Source organism: Rhinolophus sinicus, linkage group LG05, assembly GCF_036562045.2.
Source record: "Rhinolophus sinicus isolate RSC01 linkage group LG05, ASM3656204v1, whole genome shotgun sequence".
Classification (NCBI taxonomy): Eukaryota; Metazoa; Chordata; class Mammalia; order Chiroptera; family Rhinolophidae; genus Rhinolophus; species Rhinolophus sinicus.
In genome coordinates this window covers 120,166,276-120,189,462 of record NC_133755.1, presented here as the reverse complement: position 1 = coordinate 120,189,462, position 23,187 = coordinate 120,166,276, and the positions used below count along the sequence as shown (strand labels likewise).

Below are 23,187 nucleotides of genomic sequence, written 5' to 3'. Positions count from 1 at the left end.
GGCTCAAATCAAATAGGACTTTCTTACATAACAAGTGTGGAGGTAGGCAATGGCTGACCCTTGTTCAGCGGCTTCACAGGATCAGGGGTTTGGTTGGTGTCTCTGTGGTTCTCCAAGGGAATGTCGTTTTTTCCCTCTCGGTCACAAGGCAGCTCTAGCTGCATTCATCTTGAAGTTCAAAGCAGAAAGCAGGAAGGCAGGGAGGAGAGGCGGGGATGTTAGCTGCATCTGTTACTTTTTATTAGGAAAGTTAAAACATCATAGCAGATTCTTCCTTATGTCCCTTTGGCCAAAACTGGTCACAAGGTCACTGTTAACGACAAGAAAAGTTGGGAAAGTGGAGAACCGGAGTGTCATGATGGACATGAGGACCAGAGATTGGCTCCTGGAAGTGACATAGATACTTCCTTCCTCTCTTGTTTTTATTCTGTTCCATGATTTAGCTCTCTCACTGTGGAGCTATGTGCAAACTCTGATTATATTTTTGAATGAGCACAGACGTCAAAAGTTATTCTTACTCTTATTTATTTTCTTAGACAAATGTCAACATTAAAGGGTTTCTTTAGAGTTTCCTACTAATGTCATGGCTATTTGGCAAACAGCAATTATCATTTTGCCCTCTACAGGAGGCTATTTGTCCCAGGAAAGTCTGCTCTGCGCTGGTGATGAGAACTCATGGAAGCTAGGTGGAAGGCTTTGAATATCTTCCTCCAGGGTAACCAAATGTCCACATGGGAGAAAGGTCTAAGCTGAGGTAGGTACCACAAAGAAGCCAAGTTCTGTTTGGCATGGAAGTTGATCATTTGGATGGAAGCATAAATTAAAAAGTATGGCCTTTGATCAGGGAAAGATCTGCTGTGTACCTAATGCAAGATGTTTATGAAAAGTAACCAAGTTTTAAACCAAAGCAACCAATAATCAAAATAAGAGTTAAAAAGTTGATTTCCAGGTCCTCCCTCATAGTCCTTTTAACTCCTCTATGAGCAGCTGTGAACCAAGTGCCATAATGGTTGCCAGATGCTGTTTCTTGGTGAATGTGGAGCATCTGCTATTGGGGGAGGGGAACAGTGCACTTTATAAAATGTATTTCTTGTTCAAAGTGACCATTAAGGGGAAACTTTGAAAAAACCAAATTGCTTAACAATCACAATGGGAAAAATCAATACCTTTTACATTTTGCATCCATTGTAAGCAATTAGAAATATTTGTGGTTAAAACATCAAATGTAGAGGCCTTCTGGTTTTAAACCCTTACAACTGGTACACTAGTACCACAGTGGATTCCTTGCCACAGGACTCGGACAGGACTGCAGAGTATGGGGACAGAAAGCTACAGGGGCCTTGTGGTCTCTCTGGAGAATCGATGTCCTTGGTGGAAAAAAGATCCTGCCAACACATGGGCCTAAGTTGGTCATGTGATGCCAAGATTTGTTTTCTAGGTTCTGTCTGGTATTCATCACCTCTTATAACATCGTTGGGCCAAGACAGACTTTCAGAATTGAAGTAGAGTTTAGAAGGCATTTGATCTAAAATTTTGTTCAACAGCCTTGTAACTGGTATCCTTGCTTCTATTCTGATTCCCTATAATCCATTTTCTCACAGTACAAACATTTCTCACATTGCTTCCAACAGCACCTTGCATAAAATCCAGGCATCTCTCTGAGGTGTGCATGAACTTTCTGAACTGATCCCATCTTATTTCTCCAATTTTATCTTGTATTCTTTCCCTCTTTGCTCAGCCGCATTGTGTTCTTTTTCTTCGTGAAACACACCTGCTTCCTCCCACCCACAGGCCTTTGTGCTTGATCTTTCTGCCTGGAAGCTCTACCCACCATGCATCTTCACATGGTGAAGAGTGAAATTATAGCGTGAGCAAACAAGTGGATTTAATGCCCATGGAAATGCATGTTTCTGATTGTGCATCCAGTGAAGGTGGAAAAGTTAAAGTCATGAGCTGCTCTCGAGGGTTCTGTTCCTTCATGTCACTCAGAAATCAGCTCCAATGACACTTGCTTAGGGAGGCTGTTTCTGACGGCTCCACTTAAGGAGGCCTGTCACGCAGTATTGTATCATATCATAGCAAGGAAAGAAAGATTCATCACACTCATGGCCCTTTTCATTGTCAGGATTTGTACTTTTCATAATTTACTTACGAGCTTATTGTTTGTCTCTCCTTTCTAGAATGGGAGTCTGATGAGAACATCAGTCTTATCTGTCTGGTTCATTAAGGTATACTCCCAATACTCAGAGCAGGAGCTACTGTACTAGGGTTTTGGTTGTATCTCCATGTAAAATGGGGATTGGAGTCTCCGGAAGAAACTTTGGAATCATGTGGGCTTACTTGAGAAATGTCAAAGAAGGAACAAAAGTGACGTTAGAGGGGGGCAACTTGAACAGATACCACTGTTGCCACCACTGATAGTCTTTCATAGCTGAAAATTCAACTGAACTATATACTGATAACGGTGTTTGGGGCAGGATCAAATATTAACTAACCATAGTCAATCAGAATGTACTTGTTATGCTTCAGTGCAGATTTTGCTCATGTTCCATTTGAACAGGAATAATAATGAATCATTTGGTGTTTTTATTGGGGTTGGGATGGACGTTAGTTAGCTGTGCCGGACTCTCCTGAGCACAAATAGGACATTTAACATCCTTGTCCCCTGCCCACTGTGAATAGCATGTAATATCATTGTGACAATCAAAAAACACCCCCACATTTGTAAATGCCCCTGAGAGGGGTGGTGGTACTCAATCTAGTTGGAAGGTATTCAAAGTGTGAAATTAACCAATCATCTGAATGAATTAAGGCACAGGAAACTACTCCTCCTGCTAGGTGCATTTTAGTAAGGCACCTCTACATCCTCCCCTCTTCTTGCAGGGCTGTGAAGACCACTGGGAAGGCATGGTGTTGAGGCAAACAAGCCCGGGAAGCTGGCCTCTGCTGGAGAAAAGCCTGATTCCTATGCTGGGCAGAAATGAATTAAGGTCTGGGTCTGAGAGCTCCTCAAAAACAAATTGTCTTTATGTGCCAAGTATGCGGGGGACTCTGCTGTTGTTCCTCTTTCAGTGGTGTGTTTATTTCCTCCGTGATGCCATTCATGCTCAAACACCCCTGGTGCCTACCCTTATACACTGTGAGGATGTCAGGGTTGGGGCAATGACTATTATTTACTTCTGACAGTTTTTCTTCTCTGCCCTGTGTCTAGTCCAGTGCTCACATCATACTAGAATTGTAAGAGAAATTCTCAGCATGGTGTTCTGGGTGAAAATTGTTCCCAAACCATCTTTATTATAGACTGTGCTCTTGGTGGTAACTATATTGCATTGACTTCTCCTTTGGAGGAATGAAAGGTATGTTCCCAGACATACCCTAGGGAACCACAATGGGGGTATGTTCCCTAGGACAGGTGGTGATGATGATGACAAGGATGAAGGCCAAGCCATGGCTACATTTATTGAGTACTTATTTTGTGTCTTGTATAATTCTTAACCATACATATGTTTTAAGTGATTTAATTCTCACAGCAACACAGTAGGTGAATATTATAACCATTTTAAATTTAAAAAGAAAACAAAACTTAGGCACAGAGAAGGTCATTAAGTTGCCCAACCTGGTAAGAGGCGTGAGTCTACCCTTATGGGCACAAGACAGGCAACATGAACAAGAGAAGTGAGCCAGATCCAGGAGGCCACAGTGTGCTGGGGGTGGCTGGGGTGTAAAACACCTATTCCCCGTCCAGAGGCTGATACCTCCAGCTTATTGTGGCCAAGCAGGAAAGTGGCCTGGCTCACTATTGCCAAATCTTTTGACTTCTTTTTAAGGGATGCAGACCATCTGCAAAATCTCTCAATTTTAAAAGATTCACTAAATTAAAAAAAAAATAATTCTGTGACCCGCATGAAATATTGATTGCTGCTATAGGAGAACTCCATATTTTTTACCATACGTTTTTCATACCAAAACAAAACCTATAGGCTCATGTCAAAACCAAAATTTTAGATTTCAGGTAATTAATAAGATGGGGTTTGCGAATTTTCTCCATTCTCTTTCAGTTCCAAGAATATTCTCTTTCTGTTTTCTCAAGTCACAAACATCTGTTTATGGCCATTCAGCTAATTGGGCCCCATTGAGTGTTCTAATGAGGGCAGAGCGAGCAAGTAAATGGATTTAATGCCCATGGAAATGCATGTTTCTAATTGTGCATTTAGTGAAGGTGGAAAGGTTAAAGTAATGAGCTGCTCTCAAGAGTTCTGGCCAAGAGAGAGAGGGCTTTGTTGTTTCACATTCCATCTTTGTTATTGTCACTGAGATGTGTACTTATTTCCACCATGGCATTGATTGCCAAGAGGCTCTGCTATTACATTTCATTATCATGCCATTTCTGAAGGAGGGGAGTCTGTTCTTACTAAGCAATGACAGTGTGCAGGCAACTATAATAGCCCCTCTCTCTGCTGCACTCCCCAACATCTTGTATACAGCTGTGAACAGCTGTATTAGTGCCAGTTAATCTGGGGTAGGTTTACTGAAGGAGGGGGTACTGTACTGTACAAAAGCATAGTCCCTGAGTTTTCCAAGTGGCGTTACTAGAGAAGGAATGGTAACTGAAAGGAGCAGACAGATGAGGAGGCTGTCAGTTTTATGTTTCAGCAGGGGATTTACATCTCTAAACCATTCCTCTCATCCTGCATTCCCAAGTAAGCATGGAGTCAGGGTCCAAATCAAAGGGCTGGATTTAGAGTCTCTAATCCAAGGGATTAGATCTCAAGTCCTGTTGTTTGAAGACATTGTGAAGGGCTGCTTTTGTTGAGTCACACTCAGTTAATTTGGTGATCATTGGAGGCGAAGATGGGTGGCCATTTTGGAAATGAATGGTTTCCCTTGTGAGACTAAAATGTTTGGGCCCTGGGGGCACAGAATAATTGGGTGTGGTGGGGGAAGCTCTTACCTTCAATGTTGATGAATATCTTACATCTTCAAACTTTCACAAAATAAATAGAATCTGTTTATTTTCTGAAACTTCTGTTTCAGAATTCAAAGTTCTCATTGTTAAAAAAGAATTTTTCCCCATTATGCCTGCTTTTTATCACCCTTGCTGATCATATTGTGCAAAGCAATGTCTCCTTAAAGTTAACACTTTGAAGACTAAATATCTCATGTAGGTGTTTTGAGGTTAAAGTATAATTTAAAGCCTGGCATTTGACTATATTTTCAAATATGAGGGAAATGAGAAAAAACTCCAAACTCCTTAATTTGACTGCTGACAAGGCCCGGCCTGACTGAGTCCCTGCTTAGCCAACTCCCCAGCGGTATCTGGTGTCTTTGCGCCTCGTACTGTCTTTTAGACACACAGGTCTTCTTTTATTTTCTGGACCTTCTAACCTGGTTTCTGCCTTTGAGACTTAACACATTGTCCTTTAAAGTGCTCCCCATCCTCAGATCTTTGCTTAGAGGTTTCCTCTTACTTGCTCAGTCTCAGCTTAAATGTCACCTCTTAAGAGGTGCCTCTTTTGACCATTTCATTAATGGACATTCCACCTCCACACCTTTCAATATTTCCATTCAAGCACTGTTAATTTCTTCACATTTATAACAAAACTTACTTTGCTAGTTTGTTTCTGTCTTCGCACTAGACTGTGAGCTTTCACAAGAATTAAAATTCTCTTGTTCTCCTTATTTGTAGTACCTGGCTTCTAGTAGGTCCACCGTAAAATTAAAGGATTCAATGTTGGTTGTTTCATTTTGAATTCCTGAACATCTATCTTCTATGCCAGGTTATTTAGCTAGAGGACTCCTGTACCAGGTGATAGTTAACAGGTGGATTTTCCTATTGATTAGTGCCTTGACCCTGATTTACTAGAAATAGAGACCGAGGGAAAGCAGATGAGAAGTAAAGGGAAATGAGACAGGAAACGAGGGAAAGCACATACAAGGTATTTAGCAAAGCTGGCCATAAGAAAACATACCCTGGTGTTTTGGACGGTGGGTTCATTTCTAGATAGACTTCTTGGAAGTACTTTACCCTGGAACCATCCTTCAAGTGCAGGAAAAAAATTAGTCTGCTAGCTTCTTCTTGTCTTTTGTCTCTCGTTGGTCAAAGTTTGCCCCACAGGGTTCAGCTCCCCCACCCTTCTGGGCTGTGTTACTCAGCACCTCTGGGTATCTGCTGGAAAGTCAAACCCATTGTCCCATAGCACAAAGCTTGGTCTGGGTCCGGGTGTGGTGGAAGGAGCCAGAATCTCTGTGGGTCAGGTTGGGTTGGGCTTGGCCTTGAGGCTCCACCCCAGCTGGGTACAATGGAGGCTATGCCCAAGCTGGTTCTTATCTTAAGAGAGTTTGAGATGACTGGTGGAATTTAGCGATGATGTGGCCAGCTGGAACTCTCCATAGAGTAACTGGTCAAGGACTTGGAAAGCAGGTGGAAATGAACAAATTACAAAAGCACATAAATTGGATATAGTGCAGCCTCCTTCTCAATTCCTGAGCACTTGTGATTTTAGACAAGTCCATGGCATGAAGGCCTGAGTTATTTTATTGGAATGTCGTACTTTCCTTGAGTTAAGTTCCCACTGATGAAACTTCAGAAACATTTCTTTATTCAACTGGAACTAACTCCCATTTGGATATATATATATACATATGTATATATGTATATATATATGAAAAAGAAATTTAACATGCAAAAAATAAAGGCAAACAGAATGTGTTTTATACAAAGTAAATCATAGTAACCTGAAGTCCATAGCAGCTCAAGTCTGTCTTACAAATACCCTCATTGGCTTCCTCCTTCTGACTTGGACATTTGCACACTCAGTGAAATTATTTCTATTTGTGTATAGAGAGCTGGAAACTTTCTCACACCAAATCTGATCTTCTCTCTAGCTACCAGTGCTAGAGTTATATAACCCCTACCCAATGCTGCTTCTTGGGTGTGAGACCTTTGCAGTTGCACAAGGGCCCATGCTCGGAAAGACCCATGCTTCGTTTGATACTCTGCTGTCATGGTCTTGAAATTCTCAATAATTTCATCTTTGAACTTGTGTTTTCTTAAATGAAGTTTGATAGTCAAATGATGCATGTCAGCAGAGAAGATAATAAGTGCAATACGCATGTCTGCCATGACATTCCTTGCTGTTCCCATTCTTATATAGTGCTTGCTAGGCCCAAGAAGCAGAGAGTTCTGATGGACCCAGGAGTCATGTGAGTTCAGTAGGACTCAAAGCAAGTACAAAGTGAGTGTATTCTGTCTATAAATGAGTAGGTGAGGATACTGATACGTCTAAGTTCCATGCTTTTTGTTTAAACCAGAACTTGCTTTGTATACAGAAAAAAGGCAATGACATTCTAAGAAACATAAATGACTGAAAAATATAATGACTGTTATATTCTTTCTTGCCATTGTGACTTCCCTGTGTTAGTCAACTACTTACACTGAAAATGATGATATACAAGGAAAAAGAAAGTTGGGCAACCCATAGATCCTTTTCTTTTCAGTCTTCCATACTCATTAGCAAGTTGAAGGTAGAGTTTAGGTAGAATGTGCATGTATTAAAAAAAAAGTGAAATAAAAATAGTTGAGTTAATTTTGTGTAGCATTTCCACTGAGCCGATAAGAATTGAATATATGTGCGTGCATGAGCTATAAATACAAACTGAGTAATTTTGGCAATTCTGCATAGGAGTTAAATGCTCTTATATTTACATTTAAAACTGGCATTGCACAATATGAAGATTAACAGTAAAATTTATGCTAATAAGTTAAAAGTTAATTTTTTTTCTACTTAGAATGACGTTATTTAGCAAATATAAAATAACCATAACAAGTCAAGAGAGAGAGAGCGCAGAAGAAAGAAAAACTTTATATTTCAGTACTGTTAATAGCACATTTCCCTGTGTTTTTGAACATGGTGCCCCACATTTAATTTTGTCCTAGGACCTGCAAATTATGTAGCTTGCCCTGCCTTTCCCTCATAGGCTCCTTGTTACCTATGTGTGCAGAGTTGGCAAGGGCTCCCATTTACCCTCTGGTTTCCTGTCCTTAGGCACTGAATGGGGAGTGAACAAATCAATGGGAACTCTTGGTGACAGTTGAAAGCCATCAGATCTTGGCCACAGTGGAGTGTCTTCTGGAATTCCTAAAGATGCAGGTCCTGGAGGCAACCTCTTCACTGAAGTTTTTCACATATACTATCTTCTTTCTAATTTATTTGAGCTTTTAAAATAGTCTCTGACTTTTTAAACATCATATCATTCATTTTTAATGAATGTGATATCTTTCTGAGAATATTATTAGCAATAACTTTTATGAAATTTCTTTTCTTGCATGGTTTTTTCCTCCATGTGATTTTAAAGTACTTATTTATTTGGACTTCCTATTTCCCATTTCATAGGTATTCCTCAAAGTTAGGAGAGTCATGTCTTTGCTCATGTTTAAGGGTAGGGCACTGACTACAGAGCTAACTGCAAGCTCTATGCATATTGCCGAGGCCAGTTGCAGGCTGAAGATCAGGGAGATTCGCTTGGGTTGTTTTACTTGGGCTGCTCCAATATTAATATATTTGAGGCTTCTTTCTTGGGATATTCAGATTCCCTAGAGAAGGACATTATAATATCTTATTGGAGGAAATAGTCCAGATTTCTGAAAGGCAAATATGGAAAGAGAGCTGGAGAGCAGAGGCTCTTCATAATACTTTTACTTCACCATCTGATTTCAGTGTGTTCCCACGTTAACTGACTTGCTGTCCTTCAGCTCAGAGACACTGTGTTTTATCTTCTCTGGTAGATAAACTTTTGTTTTCTTCCATAGTAAGGGGCAGCAGTCATGTGGCTGGCTCTCGGTATTGGAGTAGGTATTTGGGAATGTCATACAGACTGTCAATTAATACTCCTTTTATTAGCTCTACTTACACTCCTATTTCTAAAAGTCCTGGGTGTTGCCAATTCCTGAGCCTCTTGGGAGTTCTATGGTGTAAATCTTGTTTCTTCTTGTCTTTCTCTACTGCTGATTTAGTAGTCCGCTTTATTGGTCTGTGAAGTCTGTTGCACTTAATTATTTGCTTTCTAGCATCCATAATTTTGTTGCTTCTATCTTCTCCTCTATTCCTTTGGTTCTGTGGGTTTATGACTTAAAAAAATCTCTTTGCTGTCAGTCTAGTAGAGTTTTTCTGAGGGAATGGAGATAATACTGTCATCCTTAACCAGAAGTAAATATACAAAATCCTTGGTCTTCACATTTCTCTGAAATTCCCTTGAAGTATTTTAAATGAAACCAGATTGATTCTAATATCTATTAAATACTTTAAACTATAAGTTTATTCTATTTACTTTCCTAATTAAAAATGTAATGTTCTACAATTTGTAAATTTCCTCTGTAAACATGCAGATTACGGTGGGAAACACAATACATTGACAAAATTATAGATTGAAAGTTAGTAAGGACCCAGAATTCTTTGTGTATCTTGTGCCTGGTAGCATTTTTGTGGTAGAAAGTGTCAAGGCTTGAATCTCTCTTAACTCTGCAACTTAGTAGCAGAATAAAATTTAATCCCTTCGAGGCCTCTGTAAAATAGACATGGAAAACTAATACTGAAGTTAGCTGAAGGCAAGATTGAGTAGGGAACGCATGGAGGGTAGCCACCAATGTCTGGCATATGTCTAGTGCACAGCAGAAATTAGTTGTCTCCACTGCCATCAGAGGGAAGTGGGAAGAAAAGGAGAGGTGTAAGAGGATGGGGTAAGAGATGCTTTCCACTCCTGAGAGCCCTCAACTAATCTTTGGAACCCATACCTATTCCTGTGGGGTGTACATGTTTTCTGCTATAGTAAAGAATTCAGGAAAAGGAGGATCTGGGTAAAAGAAGGCTAGCTGGTGATGAACAGGAAAAAGAAGAAAGAGAGAGAGAGAGAAAAGAAAATGGAAGACATGTTGATAGATATATTATTGACAGGACTGGCAATGATGGGACATCTGGTGATCCAGGCATAATAACCAAAGTAAAAACATGCAGTTTCTAAATTAACCTTAAAATCAAGGAGAAAACACATTGGCGTTTATTGTCTCAAGAGTGATTATCCAGTTAAGGGCTTATATGATTTTCTTCTCCTTGGATCTCCTTCACCTATTGCCTGACTCTGGTGACTCATTAGTCCCACTAGAAGAACAGTAAGATAAATAAAAGTTGAAACTTGAACCCCTCTTTTCAGATACATACTGGCTAGTAACTCTGGTGAAAGTTGGATAAAGGAGAAGGCAAATGAGCTTTCTTGATCATCCGTGGAATTAAGTTATGCCTGCTGTACCTCGTCTCTGTTAATGGGGATAATTGTGAGTTGGCCGCACGTCAATTTAGAGGAATGATATGTAATTTAAATAAATTATCTACATCTGGAAGTTTCTGTTTCTCAAAAAAAAAAAACAAAACTCTAGCGCTGAGTTAAATAGTTGGATGACTTTCAAAATTTTGAATTTGTCAGATTTTAGTGGTCATTAGTAGGAAAGTAGAAAGAACAGCAAAGGGAAGGCCATTAGTTACCTGGGGAGAAAGACTATTTATAAAAAGTTGTTAAAGTAACCATGTGCAAGTCTGCGTAGGTAGGAAGGACTTTGGATCAGACATCGTTCTACAAGGAAGGCTACAGCTTATCCTTTGTTGCCATCCAGAATTCTAATTACAGCCCTTAGCTGGATCCACCCTATATAAGTATCTCTACAGAAATCACTGGAGGGTTGTTGTTTTTTTACTAGGAAACTCATGAATGTAACAAAGGGGTTTAAAAATGATTGAATCCTTACCACTGAGCAAGCTCTGCAGCTTATAAAACAAACATTCACTTATGAGAAAATACACTTAACAAACCAGTACTGATATGCAGTGGTATATCTGATATTGTTTTCAATTTCTCATCCATAAGCCATCAGCATAACCTTTAGCCGGTGTGGTTAAAGGAATGGTCCATGCCTGGGTTTTGTTCAAACCACCCTCTTCTTTCATCATCTTGTTCTGATCATGTCTGATCTTCAGTGTTCCCTGATGCTCTGCATCTCGTTTGAACAGTCACATCCTTGTAATGAGATGAATATCCTAATTGTGGCAATTCTCACTGTCATTGCTACAGTTGTTCAGAACTCATAGTTTAAAGTGTCATCAGTAGCTGTATTTCTATAATGACTACAACTGCTGTTTCTAATTTGCTCACACAAGACAAATACCTATAGGGCTGGAATATAAAGGATGACCTTGGCCCTTCACTGTGGTGCTCTCTACCCTCCCCAGACCCTTGACTGTCTCTAAGCTCTATTCCTGTGCTCTGCACATGCTCAGGAGTGGTAAGAGTTTCATAGACAGCCACAACTTTTTCAACACACACACACACACACACACACACACACACACACACACACACACATCTTGCTGAAATTTCTACCGTCTGGAAACTTCTCTCCCACTTTTTTGAAGTCACTAACTGAAGTATATCTCTTGGGCTATACTTTCAAATGTATCCTTCTAACTGTGGAACTGCAGGGTTTGCTATTTAACTGTTTGGGGTCTATTCTGTGGCCACGGGATCAGATAATAGCTTTATAACTACTGTAGTATATAGTGTAATTTAAACATTTTATTGTGAAATATGTAATAAATTTAAAAAGGTGTACATAAGATATATGTACAATCTGAAGGAGACTAATAACACAAACACTCATTTACCTACCACTTAGCTCAAGAAATACAATATTATTAGCCTTTTTTAAACCTTCAGTGTCCCTGTCTTCCTAGTATCCCATCTTCCTACTTTCCTTCAAAGGTAATACTAGCCTGAATTTTGAGTGAATCATTCCTTTGTTTTTCTTTACAGTTTTAACATATATGTGTATCCCTAAACAATGTGTGTCTTTGTTATTGAACTTTAAATATATGGAATTCTAATGTATGAATTCTTCTGTCTTTTTCCCCACTCAGTGTTACATTGGTATCATTCATATTAATGCATATAGCTGTAGTTTGTTCATTTTCATTGCTGTATAATATTCCATTTTGGGAATATACTATAATTCATTCACTTTACTATTGATAGACATTTGTGGGTTGATTTTTTTTTTTTTTTTTTACTCTGACAGTCAGTGGTGCTCTGAACATTTTCATACAAATCTTATGGTAAGAAACATATGAGATTTGCTGGCTCATAAGGTATAGCTGCATGTTCAGCTTTCCTATGTAATTCCAATTTTTTTCAAAGTGCTTGTAACAATTTATCCTCTACTAGCAGTGTATTAGGGTATTTGCTGCATATTCTTGCCAGTACTTAGTATGGTCAGTGTTATTAATTTTTGCTAATCTAGTAAGTATAAAATAATATCTTATTATATTTTTAATTTGTATTTCTTGATTACTTAATGAGGTGAAAGTTATTTCAGGTGTTTGTTGGACATTTCAATTTCCTCTTTTTGAAGTGCCTTTTCAAGTCCTTTGCTCATTTTTCTATTAGACTTTTTATTAAGGATTTATATTTGTTCTTTGTGTATCCTAGATACAAGTTCTTTGTTCATAAAAGTTGGAAATATCTTTTTCTACTCTGTGACTTACTTTTTACTACTTTCTTGATTTTAATGTAATCAAAATGATCAATTCTTTGTGGTTGGTGATTTTTTTTTATTTTAAAAAATTCTATCATACCATGAAGCCATGAAAACATCTCCTTCTAAAATCTTTTATTTTTTAATCTAAAACTATCTCCTAAATTCTTATATATTATCTTCTAAAATCTTTATAGTTTGCATTTCATAAGTAGGTTTTAATTTTCCTGGTATTAGCTTTTGGTATGGTGTGAGTTATGGGGTCTTATTTTCAAATTTAATTATAATGTATCTTGTTGTGGGCCTGTTTGAGTTTATCTTTTTTGGGACTCTTTGTGCTTCCTGGGCTTGTATGTCTATTTCCTTTGCCAGGTTAGAAAAGTGTTCAGTCATTATTTCTTCAAATATATTCTCAATCTCTTGCTTTCTCTCTTCTCTTTCTGGTACTCCTATAATATAAATGTTGTTAAGCTTGATGCTGTCTGAGAGGTCTCTTAAACTCTCTTCACTTTATGGGATTCCTTTTTCTTTTAGCTGTTCTGATTGGGTGTTTGCTGCTACCTTGTCTTCCAAATCAGTGAGTTGGTCCTCTGCTTCACTAGTCTGCTAGTGATTCTTTCTAATGAGTTCTTCATTTCACTTACTGTATTCTTCACTTCTGACTGTTTCTTTTTTGTAGATTTTATGTCATTTTTAATGCTTGCTATCTCTTTGTTGAAGTTCTCGCTAAGTTCCTTGAGCATCCTTATAATCATTATTCTGAACTCTGTCTTTGGTGGGTTGCTTGCCTCCATTTCATTTAGTTTGTTTTCTGGAGGTTTCTCCTGTTCTTTCATTTGGGACACATTTCTTTGTTTCCTCATTTGGGCTGCCTCTCTGTTTGTTTCTATGTATTAGGTAGATCTGCTATGTCTCCCAGTCTTGCTAGGTGGCCGTATATAGTAGGTATCCTGTGAGGCCCAGTGGCACAGTCTCTCTGGTCACCTGCTCCGGGTTCTCCAGGAGTATCCCTCATGTGGGTTATGTGTGTTCTCCTGTTATAATTGAACCTTGATTACCATTGTCATGTCAGTGGGTGGGATTGACCCTCAGGATGATTGGCTGTGGGGTTTGGCCACGTCTATAGTTTAAGGGCTGCCATGTGGAGGGCCTACTCCACTGGGTGGGATTCACCCCAGTGGGCTCTGGTGCTTGTTTAGACCATCCTTTGTGTGTCCCATTTGTGGGGTTAATTGGATGGTGTTCTGCTGTGGTCTGAAGCCAGCCTCCAAGTATGTTGGTTCTGGAGCCTCTTAGGAGGGGCCCCAGTGCAGGCCCAGGTTACCCACTGCCTGAGACTGTTTGGGGACTACCTGGTAGGAACTACAAAGTGATCCATGTTGTTCGCTGCCTGTGCTAAACCTGGAGGTGTGTGGGAGAGGCCACGGTGTGAACTGAGGATGTCTGCAAACCATACCAGGCCTGGGATAGCTCCACAAAAATCCAGGACACCTCAAGGCCTGCTGTCACCTGCTGGCTCCCCTAAGGTTCTAATGCTGATAAAACCTTGTGAGGTACAGTTGGGTATGGGTCTCAGGGAGTCACTAGAGTGGGATGAGTTGTGGTCACCAGGTTAATGTAAATCCTCATTTGGTGCCAGTGCTGAGCCTGGAGCAACTCTGCAAGTCTCAGATCACATGGAGACCAGTCTCCACCCACCGGGGGCCTGTCAACTCTGATAGTTTTCCAAGCAAGAGTGCAATGTGGGCAGGGCTGGCTACTCCTGGAGAAAGTGTCTCAGGCACTGGGGTGTTGGGTGGTGCAGCCCAGTGAGTCAGCCGGATGGAGCAGTGCAGCTCACCAGGCCAATAAGATTCAAATTTGGCTGGTGGGTATGGGCTCAACACAGGAATGATGGCCCCTGCCTGCCAGATGCATGGGAGTAAGACCTCACACAGGGGAAATGCCAACTGTCCTCTGGTCCTCCCCCTGAAGGCACATACCTCAGTCTGCTCCCCCATATGCCTCTGATGTCTCCCAAGTCACTGTCCCTCTTCTCATGCCCGAGGTGAGTTCCTGCGAGTAAGTGAGTCTATGTGCAGCCATTGAAGAGGATGTCTGGGTTTCCCGCCACCTTCTGTCCCACCGGGATGGTTGGAATCCCCACTGTTTGTCACAGCCTGATGTTGTGGAGGCTCCTCTTCCCAGCATCAGTACGCCAGGCTGGGGAGCCTGATTGGGGATGTGGGTTTCCTCAGTCCTCTGGGGGCTAACCTCCATGGCTGAGATATCCCTCCTGATTCTCAACCACCCATTCCACATTTCTGCTTCTCCTGTCAGTCTCGACGTGGCTTTTTCTTTATATTTTCAGTCATAGGCCTTCTGTTCAGCTAGACTTCAGATGGTTCTCCAGATTGATTGTTCTATAATGTTGTTGTAATTTTAATGTGTTCATTAATGATGCTGGCACAGTGTTTATGTACCCTGGCATCTTAAATCTCCCACAAAAACTTTTAGTTTGACATAGTCCCATTTGTGTATTTTTTCTTTTGTTTCCCTTGCCTGAGGAGATATATCAGTAAAAATATTACTAAGGGTAATGTCTGAGAGTTTACTGTCTATGTTTTCTTGTAGGAGTTTTATGTTTTTGTGTCTTACATTTAAGCCTTTGATCCATTTTGAATTTATTCTTGTATATGGTGTAAGAAGGTGGTGCAGTTTCATTTTTTTTTTGCATGTATCTGACTAGTTTTCTCAGCACCATTTATTGAACAGACTTTGTAAATTCTTGCTTCCCTTGTCATAGTTTAAGTGACCATATATGCATGGATTTCTTTCTGCGTTCTTTATTTTGTTCCATTGATCTATGTGTCTGTTTTTATGCCAATACCATGCTGTTTTGATTACTGTGGCCTTGTAGTATAGTTGATATCAGGTAGTGTGATACCTCTAGATTTGTTCTTCTTTCTCAGGATTGCCATGCCTATTCAAGGTCTTTAATGGTTTCATATAAATTTTAGTATTATTTGTTCTAATTCTGTGAAAAATGCCATTGGTATTTTGATAAATATTGCATTGACTCTAGATTCCTTTGGGTAGTATGGACATTTTAACTTTATTAGTTTTTTTTCTGTTTGTGAGTATGGTATATGCTTCTATTTATTTGTATCTTCTTTACTCTTTCTCCTCAATGTCTTATAATTTTCTGAGTGAAAGTCTTTTACTTCCTTGGTTAAATTTATTCCTAGGTATTTTATTTTTATTTTTTTGATGCAACTGTAAATGGGATTGTTTTCTTAATTTATCTTTCTGGTAGTTCAGTATTTGTGTACAAAAATGCAACCAATTTATGAATATTAATTTTGTATCCTGCTACTTTATTAAAATCATTTATCTGTTCTAATAGTCTTTTAGTGGAATCTTTGGGGTTCTTTATAAATAGTATTATGTCATCTTCCAATAATGACAGAGTTAATTCTTCCTTGTCAATTTGGATGCCTTTTATTTCTTTTCCTTGACTGATTGCTGTGACTGGGACTTCCAGTACTATGTTGAATAAAAGTCATGAAAGTGAACATTCTTGTCTTGTTCCTGATCATAAGGAGAATGCTTTTAGCTTTTCCTCATTGAGAATGATGTTAGCTGTGGGTTTGTCATTTACGGCCTTTATTATTTTCAGATATGTTCCTTCTATTCCCACTTTGCTGAGCGTTTTTATCATAAATAGAAGCTGGATTTTGTCATATGCTTTTTCTGCATCTATTGATATGATCATATGATTTTTATTTTTCCTTTTGTTTATGTGAATTGATTTGCAGATATTAAATCATCTTGCATCCCAGGAATAAATCCCACTTGATTGTGGTGTATGATCTTTATAATGTACTGCTGAATTTGGTTTGCTAATATTTTGTTGAGGATTTTTGCATCCATGTTCATGAAGGGTACTGGCTTATAATTTTGTTGTTGTTATGTCTCTGACTGGTTTTGGAATCAGGGTAATGGTAGCCTTGTAGAATGAGCTTGGAAGCTTTCCCTCCTCTTGTAATTAATATATTTTTAAAGAATGTTTCCATTTCGCTTACGTTTAAAGTAGTCATTTTACTATGAATTCTTTGAAGTGTGTTTTAAATTTTTGCTTTACGACCTAACACTTGTTTAATTTTCATAAATTGGTAAAAAGTTGTTTATAATATTCTTTTAATCTATATTGCAAATATGGAGTTGTAATCTTTTTAGTTAATACTGTTTATTTGTGCCTTCTCTATTTTGTTTTTGATAAATCTTGCAAGAAATGTATCCATTTTACTAGACTTAACAAAACAAGCCAACTTCTAGTTCTGTTGATTTTCTCTGTCATTTTTTAACGTTTCATTAATTTCTACTTTTATATTTATTCCCTTTCTTCCATTTTCTTTGGGTTTATTATTATTTTTTCTTTTTCTAGCTTTTTAAGTAGATGTATAGGTCAGTTATCTTCAACCTTCTTTCTCTTTTAATATAAATATGTAAGGCTTAAATTTCTTTCCAAATATTATTTGTAGATGTCGCCAACAAGTTTGTTAAGAAATGTTTTTCATGAGCATTCACTTTTAAGTATTTTAAAATTTCTTTGATGTATGAATTATTTAGAAGTATGTTTTTTTAATTTCCTAGTGTATATGCAATTTTAGTTACATTTTCTCCTTAATTTCTAAGTTAATTGTGTGGTCATAAAATGTGGTTTTCATGTTACAAGGTCTTTGAAATTTATTGAGCATTGTTGGGCTTACTACTTGTTTAATTTTTGTAAATTTTCCCTGTGTGCTTGAAAAGAATGTGTATTTTTCAGTTGTGGTTGCCATTTTCTATATATATCTACTGGCTCAAGGAGAGTATTTGTGTGGTTCACGTATTGCATCATCTTCTCATAGATTCAGTGTGTTTCTAATGCCTTTTGATTGTGAGCTCTGGTTTGACCTCTACACCTGTTTGTAAGTGCCATCCTCTTGAGAAGAGCTTCCTTTGCATCTGTTGGACACAGGAGGGCACTGTCACCTGAGAACATTTTAAACTACATTTTTGAATTAAGGGTTTTCTGTTTGTTTGCTTTTTGACCACATAGGTGGTATAGGTGGTATAAATTCAGGCCTCTACATCCATACGCAGTGAGTGTGGCTTAAAGTTAGGAGTTCCCATTAGAGAGACAGAGGGAGGCACATATTGGTATAGGCTCCCTGTATGGGTGGGTTTTATTCTACTTCACCCATTTAGAAAACTGTTCCCCAGATTTCTGTTTTTTAGGTTGGTGTCTGTGACCTAAAGCCTACTTAGCTCAGAGCACTAATGACTGGCATGTATCTTCCAGGCAAATGCTGGCTCCAGTGTTTACTTACCCCTAAGGGTTTGTGCTTTCTCATGGTTTCTGACATCCAAGGAATCCCCTTACTCTCTGGCCAACTTATTCGTGCATTAAAATCATGATTTTGTATTTTAACTGGCATTTTTATTCATGCAATACTAGGAAGGTTTTCCACATTGCTAGAAGAAAAGTCTATAATGTAGTTTGGAAACCAAAGAAAGTTAGAGCAATCCAGCATCAAACTATGATTTCAGCTGAAAATGGCTCTGGACTGAATTTGCCTTCACAACTGTTCCAGAGTACAAGAGGAAGTAGTATAGTTAAAAGGATGAATGGAAAAAGAACTAGAGAGAGCATGGAAGAGTTTTCATTATAAGCTCTTTTCTATCTGCCAAACCAGTGCAAAAGTTTCTACATTCTCTCTTTGAGTTTCTACATCTATAAGGAAATGAATATTGCTGCTTTCCAGATTTGTGAAGCTTTAGTGAGAAAACACACTCAAATGCTTTACATGGGATTTTGCATAGAGTAAGCACTAAGTAAATGTGGGGTGCAGTTGACTCTGAACCTCCTAATAGTACTTTGAGGGATGCTTCCCAGAGTTTGCCTAGAGACATAGTCAATGCCCAAGGCACGTGATAATTTCAAAATGAGAACTTAGACTAAATCTAATAGAATACCGAAAGGCAATTTTAAGGAGAAAATCACTCTGAAGAAAACATTCTGATGGATGCCCTTTAAACAGGAGCCTTAAAGAATTCCCATTCCAAGAAAAACGAGTTCACAATATCCCAAAACTCTTGAAGCATAATAGATTTTAGGCATCAGCCTGATATTTTGATTCTCGACAGAGTGGCTCATTGTAATGGTAAATGTGGGACACTTCTTGGGAACCACAGAATCAAGAATAAAATACCCCAACTTACTGCGCATTCTTATTTGATTTTCTTCATCTGTAATTTTTCTTATAGAGTGGGCTTTAATTGCTGAAAGGCATAGGAGTGACTTTGGGTCATTTGGGTACACAGACTGGGAATCTCAGGATGCCTTAGTATCAGGTAAAATGTAGAGGCTTGGACTTGGCTCACCCAGGGGGAGTGCAGATTACCTTTGACATTTACTGGACGGGACATTCTTGCCACAGGAATGAAGTGTTTTCCAGTTTATTTTAAACTGAGAACTCTCAATTCACTGTGATAGTTGGTTTGGCAGAGTTAGTTGCCATTAAAATCTCCCCCATCTTGAATGAAACTTAAAATGACTCTGAGCTCGGGTGAAGAAGGAAAAGTTGACGAGGTAACCCTGGGCACTGCTGCCCTATGAGTCATAGCTGAGGAAAGACATCAAGGGCTTCTGTCACTGCAAGTCTCAAAGACCTTGAATGATGTGGGGAATGGACTCCAACTGGTCACCTGGTCACAGCCATGGTTTACTTTCTGGCTCTTGGACTGCTTCTCATGTTACCTTACTAAGGCTACAGAAAAAACTGCCTTCAGCACATACCACTCTCAGATCCTATATAACAGGCATACATACATATGTTGAAAAGGTCAATGGAAATAAAAGAACAAAGATAAAATGAGGTATTGTCAGCAATAGTTAGACAATTTTGAAACAAAGAAAGAAAGAAGAGTAGGGTAGCAGAAATAAATTGTTGAGAGAAAGGCAAAGTTCCTTAAAGAAACATTATGGTTTCACCTGCATTTCTTTTTGCTTCTGGGCTTGTAAGTATGACTTACTGAGCTTATAATTATAATGTGCACTATACAATATTAGGCTCTTATCAAGTCTTGTTATCTAAATAGCTTATATTACTAGATTGAGTTATACGTATGCTTATTTTCTAATGACAAAATGAGACCCACAAAATACTTGTATTATATACAAAACAATATGTAATGAAACAAATTACATATTGTTTCATTATAAGTATACTAATAATTATTATTATTCCTATGATATATCTGACTAGAACAGTGGCAATAAAAAGATACTAATTCTTAGATTTGTTACCCTTCCCCATCAAGAACAACTTGATAGCACTGATTAAGAGCTTCATCAAAGAGCAGGCCTTGTGTCAAGCATTTTGTTCCTCTGAAATGAGATCATTTTTTCCCTAGATCTTAATAAGCACTTAATAAAGTTAGGTCCCCATGGAATTGAATTTGAATCTAATCTTAAAATTAAGCATTACATATTTTATTTGATCAAAGTTAGATGTAATCTATGGAAAAACTAGACAAAAAATTATTTCCTTTTTAGACACAATTTATCCCATTAGGCAAGTGTTACTTTCCTGAGGCCGTGAATCCCCCAAAATGTGCAAAATCGTGTGTGTGAGAAGTAGTGTGTGTGAGAGAGAGATTGGGAGAGAAAGAGGGACATGTTGTTTGTTGATGAAATTTTTTTCTAGGTCAGAGGTCTGTAGCTTTCATCAGATTCCAAAAAAGTCCATGATTAAGAGCCCCTGCCCAAAGGTAAGGACACTTTTTCCGGTGACCTATCTGGTTGTAAGAGGCTTCATTTTGCAGTTGGAAGCTTACTGTGTTGTATTTCTGATGTAGTCTTTTCTGATAACTTTTATCATCAAAAATCTTAATGTTTGAAAAATTAAAATGCAGCATTCTGTTAGAATTTAAGAAAGATGTGTTCAAAAATAGCTTTTGGGAGCTCCCCAGGATTTTACAATGTTCCACAATGATGGCCTGGTTTCCTGCAACATTAATAACCAAGATATATGGCTCTATTTGACTCGACATCTTATAGAGCTTATAATTTAGTTGTTCGATTTTACTTTGTGTTTGCCAAGTGTTTACATGCATAGCTCTGTAACAGTGTCTAAAATTATGAAATTCAATTATGAGTTGATTATGACTTTAAGATAGCATTCAGGTAATCTTCCTCTCTCCTTTTTTCCCTCCCCTCTCCCTTTCTTCCTTCTTTCTTTCCTTCTTTCCCCGCCTTTTTATTTTATTCGTTTTACTTTTTTTAGGACTCTAAAAGTGAATGTGTTTTGCAAAGAACCCTGTTCAATGTTATCAACAATAGTAACAACAACAATAACAATAAAGCTTGACTACCTAAGAGATTTCTCTGATTTATTGCTTATGATTTATTTCTTTAAGAAATGTTTTAGAAGTACCTACCTCATTAAGCAGGGGGAAAAATAGCTATCCTCATTAAACTAACATCTGATCTACTGTAGTTCTGACTTTCATTTCAAAGCATTAATAACTTGTCATTTGTAGAAATACTTTGAATAGTATAGGGTTCCTGATTGACTGCAGGGCCGTAATTCAATCACCAGCCTCTACTGACATTGCGATCCCCAGGGGTGAGGCTTGAGGCTTTAGGAATGGCAGCTAAGTCCCCAGTCTGAATTACAGCTCCGTTATTCAATCTGGAGCCACGCTTTGTTATTTATAGTACATAGAAAAAGACTGTGGACTTTTCAAAAGAGGAAAACAATAAATCAAACTAACAAGATGACCAGCTCTAATATTAAAATGTAACACTCTATGATGTAGAGGTAGAAAGATTAATGAGCATATGACGTAGGGTTATTAAAGGTGTGATGGGCAGGAGAGGGAATGGATTATGAGGAAATTAAATGAAGTATTTAACTGGAAGGCAATCAAGCTCCGTGGAAGTTTTTAAATGACCAGCTAATAGAGCTTGTCTTATTACCACAGTAACCTAACTCAAACCCATAGGCCTTTCTCTAATACCTTTTCTCCTAAAATTCCTGAGTTTTGCTATGATATACAATCACAATGGTGTGCAAACACTAGTCATAGATACACATTGCTACTGATGTTTTCTTGGGGTTATTACTCTCCTGGGATGGGTATTCATGACATTTGGGGAGGCCTGAAACAAAAGAATAATAAAGTGATGGTTTTCAGAAATGATCATCAAATAATAAATTTACCATTCAAAGATATTAATATGGGTTTGAAGAATGAAAAGAAAAACATGTTTTCTGTTGGTTTTGCTTGAGATAGTATGCCAATTAAGATATTTATGAGTTAATATCAGAGGATTTCAGATTATTGGCTCCCGTTGCTGTGTAACTGAATCAGTTGCTAAAACCAATTTCTCAGCACACACCCTTTAACCTTTGCTGTGGTGTTTTTGCAATCCATTTACCTGATCCCTCTTTCCCCTCTCCTTCATCATCCCTTCAATACTTTAAGCCTCATTTCCTGTCTAGCAGTTAATAAAAGAAAAAATGTCACCCCCATAACCCTTACTCAGGCCACCCTCCCTTTCCTTCAAATTTATAGGTCTTTGTCTTACAGTTAGTTATTTCACCTTTGTTCAAAGTTTGTCAGCCTGTCAAACCCAGGAATCCTGAAAGTTCAGAAATTTGTAGGCTGACAGTCAGTATAATAGTTGAGGAATCATTTGTTTAAATTCAGATTCATGAAGCAATATCAGTGAAATCACTGTGAAATATCAAACGGAAGATATATTTGATAAACGAAACAAACAAACAAACAAACAAAAACCCCAAAAGATGACCAAAAAACCCAACTTGATATGGTCTATAAGTTTTTTTAGGGCATATGAGCCTCACTGGAACTCCAGTAGATCCAGTAGGTCCATCAGGTCTAATAGGTCCACACCATGTTATGCATTTGCTGTGGCTTCACCACCCTGGATGCCTTCTGTTCCTTCAGTTGCTTGCATGGGGTCTAATAGAAACTTGATCCTCTGCTAAATTCACCCCAGGAATGTATTGAAGTAAAATTTCAGGGACTATTCATATAGTTGCTCATGGAAAAACAGACATTTTAAAATTCATGACCTTAAAAGTTGGTCTCACTCATGAGCAAGTGGAGACTTAAAGAAGAATTATTAATAATAAAACAAACAAACAAACAAAAAAACCCAAAAAATTCTTTATATAGGACTTAGTTTGCTGGTGTTGTGACATGATATAACACGTTTTTAAAGCATTTATATTGTTACATAGAGTGTATTTTATTTTTACTTCCCGTGAGGGAAAAGGTGGTGCCAGAATTGTACACCTGAAGGAGACCTAAGTTAGGTACCGGTATTAGTTTGCTAGGACTGTCATAACAAAGTACCGCAGACTATTTCTTCACCGTTCTGGAGGCTAGAAGTCCAAGAGCAAGGTACTGGCAGATTTGGTTTTTCCTGAGGCCTCTCTCCTTGGATTGTTGATGGCTGCATTCTTGTGTGTGCTCACATGGTCTTTTCTCTGTGCCTGTCTAGGTCCTAATCTCCTCTTATAAGAACACCAGACAGCTTTGATTAGGGCTCATCC

At 38.4% G+C, this 23,187-nt stretch overlaps 1 long non-coding RNA gene across 2 annotated transcripts in view; it reads left to right on the top strand.

Moving 5' to 3' along the window:
• Window positions 1–23,187, top strand: part of LOC141571681 (uncharacterized) — a 145,294-nt gene that overhangs the window by 100,257 nt on the left and 21,850 nt on the right. For both annotated transcript variants that reach the window (XR_012496662.1, XR_012496661.1), the window contains exons 3-4: window positions 627–754; window positions 2,884–2,990. This is a non-coding gene — a long non-coding RNA (uncharacterized LOC141571681). The remainder of the gene's footprint in view (window positions 1–626; window positions 755–2,883; window positions 2,991–23,187) is intronic.